Source organism: Schistocerca cancellata, unplaced genomic scaffold (genome assembly GCF_023864275.1).
Source record: "Schistocerca cancellata isolate TAMUIC-IGC-003103 unplaced genomic scaffold, iqSchCanc2.1 HiC_scaffold_708, whole genome shotgun sequence".
NCBI lineage: Eukaryota > Metazoa > Arthropoda > Insecta > Orthoptera > Acrididae > Schistocerca > Schistocerca cancellata.
Window position 1 is genome coordinate 907,152 of NW_026046719.1, and position 12,186 is coordinate 919,337.

Here is a 12,186-nt window from a genome sequence, read left to right on the forward strand (position 1 = left end):
GTTTCATCGTTGATTTGAAGGTCCAAGGGATACAGTAAACCTGCAATGGTGCATCAGAATCTAATACTGCTGTCCCAGGAAAGGCTCAAAGCAGGAACTATTAGAAGAGTTACTCCTCTTGTAAATAAGTCGACATTTTTCCTTTTGTATTCAATATCGATGCAATTTCTGTGTTTCATCGTTGATTTGAAGTCTCCAAGGGATACAGTAAACCTGCAATGGTGCATCAGAATCTAATACTGCTGTCCCAGGAAAGGCTCAAAGCAGGAACTATTAGAAGAGTTACACCTCTTGTAAATAAGTCGACATTTTGCCTTTTGTATTCAATATCAATGCAATTTCTGTGTTTCATCGTTGATTTGAAGATTCAAGGGATACAGTAAACCTGCAATTGTGCATCGGAATCTAATACTGCTGTCCCAGGAAAGGCTCAAAGCACGAACTATTAGAAGAGTTCCTCCTCTTGTAAACAAGTCGATAATTTGCCTTTTGTATTCACTATCGATGCAATATCTGAGTTTCAGCGTTGATTTGAAGGTAAATGGGATACAGTAAACCTGCAATGGTACATCGGAATCTAATACTGCTGTCCCAGGAAAGGCTCAAAGCACGAACTATTAGAAGAGTTACTCCTCTTATAAATAAGTCGACATTTTGCCTTTTGTATTCAATATCGATGCAATTTCTGTGTTTCATCGTTGATTTGAAGTTACAAGGGATACAGTAAACCTACAATGGTGCATCAGAAGCTAATACTGCTTCGCAGGAAAGGCTCAATGCACGAAATATTAGAATAGTTACTCCTCTTAAAAATAAGTTGACATTTTGCCTTTTTATTCAATATCGATGCAATTTCTGTGTTTCATCGTTGATTTGAATGTCCAAGGGATACAGTAAACCTGCAATGGTGCATCGGAATCTAATACTGCTGTCCCAGGAAAGGCTCAAAGCACGAACTATTAGAAGAGTTACTCCTCTTATAAATAAGTCGACATTTTGCTTTTTGTATTCAATATCGATGCAATTTCTGTGCTTCATCGTTGATTTGGAGGTCCAAGGGATACAGTAAATCTGCAATGGTGCATCGGAAACTAATACTGCTGTCCCAGGAAAGGCTCAAATCACGAAATATTAAAAGAGTTACTCCTCTTGTAAATAAGTCGACAATTTGCCATTTGTATTCATTATCGATGCAATTTCAGTGTTTCATCGTTGATTTGAAGGTCCAAGGGATACAGTAAACCTGCAATGGTGCATCAGAATCTAATACTGCTGTCCCAGGAAAGGCTCAAAGCAGGAACTATTAGAAGAGTTACTCCTCTTGTAAATAAGTCGACATTTTGCCTTTTGTATTCAATATCGATGCAATTTCTGTGTTTCATCGTTGATTTGAAGGTCCAAGGGATACAGTATACCTGCAATGGTGCATCAGAATCTAATACTGCTGTCCCAGGAAAGGCTCAAAGCACGAACAGTTAGAAGAGTTACTCCTCTTATAAATAAGTCGACATTTTGCCTTTTGTATTCAATATCGATGCAATTTCTGTGTTTCATCGTTGATTTGAAGGTTGAAGGGATACAGTAAACCTCCAATTGTGCATCGGAATCTAATACTGCTGTCCCAGGAAAGGCTCAAAGCACGAACTATTAGAAGAGTTCCTCCTCTTGTAAATAAGTCGATAATTTGCCTTTTGTATTCATTATCGATGCAATTTCAGTGTTTCATCGTTGATTTGAAGGTCCAAGGGATACAGTAAACCTGCAATGGTGCATCAGAATCTAATACTGCTGCCCAGGAAAGGCTCAAAGCAGGAACTATTAGAAGAGTTACTCCTCTTGTAAATAAGTCGACATTTTGCCTTTTGTATTCAATATCAATGCAATTTCTGTGTGTCATCGTTGATTTGAAGGTCCAAGGGATACAGTAAACCTGCAATGGTGCATCAGAATCTAATACTGCTGTCCCAGGAAAGGCTCAAAGCAGGAACTATTAGAAGAGTTACTCCTCTTGTAAATAAGTCGACATTTTGCCTTTTGTATTCAATATCGATGCAATTTCTGTGTTTCATCGTTGATTTGAAGGTCCAAGGGATACAGTAAACCTGCAATGGTGCATCAGAATCTAATACTGCTGTCCCAGGAAAGGCTCAAAGCACGAACAATTAGAAGAGTTACTCCTCTTATAAATAAGTCGAAATTTTGCCTTTTGTATTCAATATCGATGCAATTTCTGTGTTTCAACGTTGATTTGAAGGTTCAAGGGATACAGTAAAACTTCAATTGTGCATCGGAATCTAATACTGCTGTCCCAGGAACGGCTCAAAGCACGAATTATTAGATGAGTTACTCCTCTTATAAATAAGTCAACATTTTGCCTATTGTATTCATTATCGATGCAATTTCAGTGTTTCATCGTTGATTTGAAGGTCCAAGGGATACAGTAAACCTGCAATGGTGCATCAGAATCTAATACTGCTGTCCCAGGAAAGGCTCAAAGCAGGAACTATTAAAAGAGTTACTCCTCTTGTAAATAAGTCGACATTTTGCCTTTTGTATTCAATATCGATGCAATTTCTGTGTTTCATCGTTGATTTGAAGGTCCAAGGGATACAGTAAACCTGCAATGGTGCATCAGAATCTAATACTGCTGTCCCAGGAAAGGCTCAAAGCACGAACTATTAGAAGAGTTCCTCCTCTTGTAAATAAGTCGATAATTTGCCTTTTGTATTCAATATCGATGCAATATCTGTGTTTCATCGTTGATTTGAAGGTAAATGGGATACATTAATACTGCAATGGTGCATCGGAATCTAATACTGCTGTCCCAGGAAAGACTCAAAGCACGAACTATTAGAAGAGATACTCCTCTTATAAATAAGTCGACATTTTGCTTTTTGTATTCAATATCGATGCAATATCTGTGTTTCATCGTTATTTGAAAGTCCAAGGGATACAGTAAACCTGCAATGGTGCATCGGAATCTAATACTGCTGTCCCAGGAAAGGCTAAAATCACGAACTATTAGAAGAGTTACTCCTCTTATAAATAAGTCGACATTTTCGCTTTTTGTATTCAATATCGATGCAATTTCTGTGTTTCATTGTTGATTTGAAAGTCCAAGGTATACAGTAAACCTGCAATGGTGCATCGGAATCTAATACTGCTGTCCCAGGAAATGCTCAAAGCACGAACTATTAGAAGAGTTACTCCTCTTATAAATAAGACGGCATTTTGTCTTTTGTATTCAATATCGATGCAATTTCTGTGTTTCATCGTTGATTTGAAGGTCCAAGCGATACAGTAAACCTGCAATGGTGCATCGGAGTCTAATACTGCTGTCCCAGGAACGGCTCAAAACACGAACTATTAGAAGGGTTACTCCTCTTGTAAATAAGTCGACAATTTGCCTTTTGTATTCAATATCGATACAATTTCTGTGTTTCATCGTTGATTTGAAGGTCCAAGGGAACCAGTAAACCTGCAATGGTGCATCGGAATCTAATACTGCTGTCCCAGGAAAGACTCAAAGCACGAACTATTAGAAGAGTTATTCCTCTTATAAATAAGTCGACATTTTGCCTTTTGTATTCAATATCGATGCAATTTCTGTGTTTCATCGTTGATTTGAAGGTCCAACTGATACAGTAAACCTGCAATGGTGCATCGGAATCTAATACTGCTGCCCCAGGAAATGCTCAAAGCACGAACTATTAGAAGAGTTACTCCTCTTATAAATAAGTCGACATTTTGGCTTTTGTATTCAATATCGATGCAATTTCTGTGTTTCATCGTTGATTTGAAGGTCCAAGGGATACAGTAATACTGCAATGGTGCATCGGAATCTAATACTGCTGTCCCAGGAAAGGCTCAAAGCACGAACTGTTAGAAGAGATACTCCTCTTATAAATAAGTCGACATTTTGCTTTTTGTATTCAATATCGATGCAATTTCTGTGTTTCATCGTTATTTGAAGGTCCAAGGGATATAGTAAACCTGCAATAGTGCATCGGAATCGAATACTGCTGTCCCAGGAAAGGCTAAAATCACGAACTATTAGAAGAGATACTCCTCTTATAAATAAGTCGACATTTTCGCTTTTTGTGTTCAATATCGATGCAATTTCTGTGTTTCATTGTTGATTTGAAGGTCCAAGGTATACAGTAAACCTGCAATGGTGCATCGGAATCGAATACTGCTGTCCCAGGAAAGGCTCAAAGCACGAACTATTAGAAGAGTTACTCCTCTTATAAATAAGTCGAAATTTTGGCATTTGTATTCAATATCGATGCAATTTCTGGTGTCATCGTTGATTTGAAGGTCCAAGGGATACATTAATACTGCAATGGTGCATCGGAATCTAATACTGCTGTCCCAGGAAAGGCTCAAAGCACGAACTATTAGAAGAGATACTCCACTTATAAATAAGTCGACATTTTGCTTTTTTTTTCAATATCGATGCAATATCTGTGTTTCATCGTTATTTGAAGGTCCAAGGGATACAGTAAACCTGCAATGGTGCATCGGAATCTAATACTGCTGTCCCAGGAAAGGCTAAAATCACGAACTATTAGAAGAGTTACTCCTCTTATAAATAAGTCGACATTTTCGCATTTTGTATTCAATATCGGTGCAATTTCTGTGTTTCATTGTTGATTTGAAGTTCCAAGGTATACAGTAAACCTGCAATGGTGCATCGGAATCTAATACTGATGTCTCAGGAAATGCTCAAAGCACGAACTATTAGAAGAGTTACTCCTCTTATAAATAAGACGACATTTTGTCTTTTGTATTCAATATCGATGCAATTTCTGTGTTTCATCGTTGATTTGAAGGTCTAAGGGATACAGTTAACCTGCAATGGTGCATCGGAATCTAATACTGCTGTCCCAGGAAAGGCTCAAAGCACGAACTATTAGAAGAGTTACTCCTCTTGTAAATAAGTCGACATTTTGCTTTTTGTGTTCAATATCGTTGCAATTTCTGTGTTTCATCGTTGATTTGAAGGTCCAAGCGATACAGTAAACCTGCAATGGTGCATCGGAATCTAATACTGCTGTCCCAGGAACGGCTCAAAGCACGAATTATTAGAAGAGTCACTCCTCTTATAAATAAGTCGATATTTTGCCCTTTGTATTCATTATCGATTCAATTTCAGTGTTTCATCGTTGATTTGAAGGTCCAAGGGATACAGTAAACCTGCAATGGTGCATCAGAATCTAATACTGCTGTCCCAGGAAAGGCTCAAAGCAGGAACTATTAGAAGAGTTACTCCTCTTGTAAATAAGTCGACATTTTGCCTTTTGTATTCAATATCGATGCAATTTCTGTGTTTCATCGTTGATTTGAAGGTCCAAGGGATACAGTAAACCTGCAATGGTGCATCAGAATCTAATACTGCTGTCCCAGGAAAGGCTCAAAGCACGAATTATTAGAAGAGTTACTCCTCTTATAAATAAGTCGACATTTTGCCTTTTGTATTCAATATCGATGCAATTTCTCTGTTTCATCGTTGATTTGAAGATTCAAGGGATACAGTAAACCTGCAATTGTGCATCGGAATCTAATACTGCTGTCCCAGGAAAGGCTCAAAGCACGAACTATTAGAAGAGTTCCTCCTCTTGTAAACAAGTCGATAATTTGCCTTTTGTATTCAATATCGATGCAATATCTGAGTTTCAGCAATGATTTGAAGGTAAATGGGATACAGTAAACCTGCAATGGTACATCGGAATCTAATACTGCTGTCCCAGGAAAGGCTCAAAGCACGAACTATTAGAAGAGTTACTCCTCTTATAAATAAGTCGACATTTTGCCTTTTGTATTCAATATCGATGCAATTTCTGTGTTTCATCGTTGATTTGAAGGTACAAGGGATACAGTAAACCTACAATGGTGCATCGGATTCTAATACTGCTTCGCAGGAAAGGCTCAATGCACGAAATATTAGAATAGTTACTCCTCTTAAAAATAAGTTGACATTTTGCCTTTTTATTCAATATCGATGCAATTTCTGTGTTTCATCGTTGATTTGAAGGTCCAAGGGATACAGTAAACCTGCAATGGTGCATCGGAATCTAATACTGCTGTCCCAGGAAAGGCTCAAAGCACGAACTATTAGAAGAGTTACTCCTCCTATAAATAAGTCGACATTTTGCTTTTTGTATTCAATATCGATGCAATTTCTGTGTTTCATCGTTGATTTGGAGGTCCAAGCGATACAGTAAACCTGCAATGGTGCATCGGAATCTAATACTGCTGTCCCAGGAAAGGCTCAAATCACGAAATATTAAAAGAGTTACTCCTCTTGTAAATAAGTCGACAATTTGCCATTTGTATTCATTATCGATGCAATTTCAGTGTTTCATCGTTGATTTGAAGGTCCAAGGGATACAGTAAACCTGCAATGGTGCATCAGAATGTAATACTGCTGTCCCAGGAAAGGCTCAAAGCAGGAACTATTAGAAGAGTTACTCCTCTTGTAAATAAGTCGACATTTTGCCTTTTGTATTCAATATCGATGCAATTTCTATGTTTCATCGTTGATTTGAAGGTCCAAGGGATACAGTAAACCTGCAATGGTTCATCAGAATCTAATACTGCTGTCCCAGGAAAGGCTCAAAGCACGAACAGTTAGAAGAGTTACTCCTCTTATAAATAAGTCGACATTTTGCCTTTTGTATTCAATATCGATGCAATTTCTGTGTTTCATCGTTGATTTGAAGGTTGAAGGGATACAGTAAACCTGCAATTGTGCATCGGAATCTAATACTGCTGTCCCAGGAAAGGCTCAAAGCACGAACTATTAGAAGAGTTCCTCCACTTGTAAATAAGTCGATAATTTGCCTTTTGTATTCATTATCGATGCAATTTCAGTGTTTCATCGTTGATTAGAAGGTCCAAGGGATACAGTAAACCTGCAATGGTGCATCAGAATCTAATACTGCTGTCCCAGGAAAGGCTCAAAGCAGGAACTATTAGAAGAGTTACTCCGCTTGTAAATAAGTCGACATTTTGCCTTTTGTATTCAATATCAATGCAATTTCTGTGTTTCATCGTTGATTTGAAGGTCCATGGGATACAGTAAACCTGCAATGGTGCATCAGAATCTAATACTGCTGTCCCAGGAAAGGCTCAAAGCAGGAACTATTAGAAGAGTTACTCCTCTTGTAAATAAGTCGACATTTTGCATTTTGTATTCAATATCGATGCAATTTCTGTGTTTCATCGTTGATTTGAAGGTCCAAGAGATACAGTAAACCTGCAATGGTGCATCAGAATCTAATACTGCTGTCCCAGGAAAGGCTCAAAGCACGAATTATTAGAAGAGTTACTCCTCTTATAAATAAGTCGACATTTTGCCTTTTGTATTCAATATCGATGCAATTTCTGTGTTTCATCGTTGATTTGAAGATTCAAGGGATACAGTAAACCTGCAATGGTGCATCAGAATGTAATACTGCTGTCCCAGGAAAGGCTCAAAGCAGGAACTATTAGAAGAGATACTCCACTTATAAATAAGTCGACATTTTGCTTTTTGTATTCAATATCGATGCAATATCTGTGTTTCATCGTTATTTGAAGGTCCAAGGGATACAGTAAACCTGCAATGGTGCATCGGAATCTAATACTGCTGTCCCAGGAAAGGCTAAAATCACGAACTATTAGAAGAGTTAGTCCTCTTATAAATAAGTCGACATTTTCGCATTTTGTATTCAATATCGATGCAATTTCTGCGTTTCATTGTTGATTTGAAGTTCCAAGGGATACAGTAAACCTGCAATGCTGCATCGGAATCTAATACTGCTGTCTCAGGAAATGCTCAAAGCACGAACTATTAGAAGAGTTACTCCTCTTATAAATAAGACGACATTTTGTCTTTTGTATTCAATATCGATGCAATTTCTGTGTTTCATCGTTGATTTGAAGGTCCAAGGGATACAGTTAACCTGCAATGGTGCATCGGAATCTAATACTGCTGTCCCAGGAAAGGCTCAAAGCACGAACTATTAGAAGAGTTACTCCTCTTGTAAATAAGTCGACATTTTGCCTTTTGTATTCAATATCGTTGCAATTTCTGTGTTTCATCGTTGATTTGAAGGTCCAAGCGATACAGTAAACCTGCAATGGTGCATCGGAATCTAATACTGCTGTCCCAGGAACGGCTCAAAGCACGAATTATTAGAAGAGTCACTCCTCTTATAAATAAGTCGATATTTTGCCCTTTGTATTCATTATCGATGCAAATTCAGTGTATCATCGTTGATTTGAAGGTCCAAGGGATACAGTAAACCTGCAATGGTGCATCAGAATCTAATACTGCTGTCCCAGGAAAGGCTCAAAGCAGGAACTATTAGAAGAGTTACTCCTCTTGTAAATAAGTCGACATTTTGCCTTTTGTATTCAATATCGATGCAATTTCTGTGTTTCATCGTTGATTTGAAGGTCCAAGGGATACAGTAAACCTGCAATGGTGCATCAGAATCTAATACTGCTGTCCCAGGAAAGGCTCAAAGCACGAATTATTAGAAGAGTTACTCCTCTTATAAATAAGTCGACATTTTGCCTTTTGTATTCAATATCGATGCAATTTCTGTGTTTCATCGTTGATTTGAAGATTCAAGGGATACAGTAAACCTGCAATTGTGCATCGGAATCTAATACTGCTGTCCCAGGAAAGGCTCAAAGCACGAACTATTAGAAGAGTTCCTCCTCTTGTAAACAAGTCGATAATTTGCCTTTTGTATTCAATATCGATGCAATATCTGAGTTTCAGCAATGATTTGAAGGTAAATGGGATACAGTAAACCTGCAATGGTACATCGGAATCTAATACTGCTGTCCCAGGAAAGGCTCAAAGCACGAACTATTAGAAGAGTTACTCCTCTTATAAATAAGTCGACATTTTGCCTTTTGTATTCAATATCGATGCAATTTCTGTGTATCATCGTTGATTTGAAGGTACAAGGGATACAGTAAACCTACAATGGTGCATCGGAATCTAATACTGCTTCGCAGGAAAGGCTCAATGCACGAAATATTAGAATAGTTACTCCTCTTAAAAATAAGTTGACATTTTGCCTTTTTATTCAATATCGATGCAATTTCTGTGTTTCATCGTTGATTTGAAGGTCCAAGGGATACAGTAAACCTGCAATGGTGCATCGGAATCTAATACTGCTGTCCCAGGAAAGGCTCAAAGCACGAACTATTAGAAGAGTTACTCCTCTTATAAATAAGTCGACATTTTGCTTTTTGTATACAATATCGATGCAATTTCTGTGTTTCATCGTTGATTTGGAGGTCCAAAGGATACAGTAAACCTGCAATGGAGCATCGGAATCTAATACTGCTGTCCCAGGAAAGGCTCAAATCACGAAATATTAAAAGAGTTACTCCTCTTGTAAATAAGTCGACAATTTGCCATTTGTATTCATTATCGATGCAATTTCAGTGTTTCATCGTTGATTTGAAGGTCCAAGGGATACAGTAAACCTGCAATGGTGCATCAGAATCTAATACTGCTGTCCCAGGAAAGGCTCAAAGCAGGAACTATTAGAAGAGTTACTCCTCTTGTAAATAAGTCGACATTTTGCCTTTTGTATTCAATATCGATGCAATTTCTGTGTTTCATCGTTGATTTGAAGGTCCAAGGGATACAGTAAACCTGCAATGGTGCATCAGAATCTAATACTGCTGTCCCAGGAAAGGCTCAAACCACGAACAGTTAGAAGAGTTACTCCTCTTATAAATAAGTCGACATTTTGCCTTTTGTATTCAATATCGATGCAATTTCTGTGTTTCATCGTTGATTTGAAGGTTGAAGGGATACAGTAAACCTGCAATTGTGCATCGGAATCTAATACTGCTGTCCCAGGAAAGGCTCAAAGCACGAACTATTAGAAGAGTTCCTCCACTTGTAAATAAGTCGATAATTTGCCTTTTGTATTCATTATCGATGCAATTTCAGTGTTTCATCGTTGATTAGAAGGTCCAAGGGATACAGTAAACCTGCAATGGTGCATCAGAATCTAATACTGCTGTCCCAGGAAAGGCTCAAAGCAGGAACTATTCGAAGAGTTACTCCGCTTGTAAATAAGTCGACATTTTGCCTTTTGTATTCAATATCAATGCAATTTCTGTGTTTCATCGTTGATTTGAAGGTCCAAGGGATACAGTAAACCTGCAATGGTGCATCAGAATCTAATACTGCTGTCCCAGGAAAGGCTCAAAGCAGGAACTATTAGAAGAGTTACTCCTCTTGTAAATAAGTCGACATTTTGCCTTTTGTATTCAATATCGATGCAATTTCTGTGTTTCATCGTTGATTTGAAGGTCCATGGGATACAGTAAACCTGCAATGGTGCATCAGAATCTAATACTGCTGTCCCAGGAAAGGCTCAAAGCACGAACAATTAGAAGAGTTACTCCTCTTATAAATAAGTCGAAATTTTGCCTTTTGTATTCAATATCGATGCAATTTCTGTGTTTCATCGTTGATTTGAAGGTTCAAGGGATACAGTAAAACTTCAATTGTGCATCGGAATCTAATACTGCTGTCCTAGGAACGGCTCAAAGCACGAATTATTAGATGAGTTACTCCTCTTATAAATAAGTCAACATTTTGCCTATTGTATTCATTATCGATGCAATTTCAGTGTTTCATCGTTGATTTGAAGGTCCAAGGGATACAGTAAACCTGCAATGGTGCATCAGAATCTAATACTGCTGTCCCAGGAAAGGCTCAAAGCAGGAACTATTAGAAGAGATACTCCTCTTATAAATAAGTCGACATTTTGCTTTTTGTATTCAATATCGATGCAATATCTGTGTTTCATCGTTATTTGAAAGTCCAAGGGATACAGTAAACCTGCAATGGTGCATCGGAATCTAATACTGCTGTCCCAGGAAAGGCTAAAATCACGAACTATTAGAAGAGTTACTCCTCTTATAAATAAGTCGACATTTTCTCTTTTTGTATTCAATATCGATGCAATTTCTGTGTTTCATCGTTGATTTGAAGGTCCAAGGGATACAGTAAACCTGCAATGGTGCATCGGAATCTAATACTGCTGTCCCAGGAAATGCTCAGAGCACGAACTATTAGAAGAGTTACTCCTCTTATAAATAAGACGACATTTTGTCTTTTGTATTCAATATCGATGCAATTTCTGTGTTTCATCGTTGATTTGAAGGTCCAAGGGATACAGTTAACCTGCAATGGTGCATCGGAATCTAATACTGCTGTCCCAGGAAAGGCTCAAAGCACGAACTATTAGAAGAGTTCCTCCTTTTGTAAATAAGTCGATAATTTGCCTTTTGTATTCAATATCGATGCAATATCTGTGTTTCATCGTTGATTTGAAGGTAAATGGGATACAGTAAACCTGCAATGGTACATCGGAATCTAATACTGCTGTCCCAGGAAAGGCCCAAAGCACGAACTATTAGAAGAGTTACTCCTCTTATAAATAAGTCGACATTTTGCCTTTTGTATTCAATATCGATGCAATTTCTGTGTTTCATCGTTGATTTGAAGGTCCAAGGGATACAGTAAACCTGCAATGGTGCATCGGAATCTAATACTGCTGTCCCAGGAAAGGCTCAAAGCACGAACTATTAGAAGAGTTACTCCTCTTGTAAATAAGTCGACATTTTGCCTTTTGTATTCAATATCGATGCAATTTCTGTGTTTCATCGTTGATTTGAAGGTCCAAGGGATACAGTAAACCTGCAATGGTGCATCAGAATCTAATACTGCTGTCCCAGGAAAGGCTCAAAGCACGAATTATTAGAAGAGTTACTCCTCTTATAAATAAGTCGACATTTTGCCTTTTGTATGCAATATCGATGCAATATCTGTGTTTCATCGTTGATTTGAAGATTCAAGGGATACAGTAAACCTGCAATTGTGCATCGGAATCTAATACTGCTGTCCCAGAAAAGGCCCAAAGCACGAACTATTAGAAGAGTTGCTCCTCTTGTAAACAAGTCGATAATTTGCCTTTTGTATTCAATATCGATGCAATATATGAGTTTCAGCGTTGATTTGAAGGTAAATGGGATACAGTAAACCTGCAATGGTACATCGGAATCTAATACTGCTGTCCCATGAAAGGCTCAAAGCACGAACTATTAGAAGAGTTACTCCTCTTATAAATAAGTCGACATTTTGCCTTTTGTATTCAA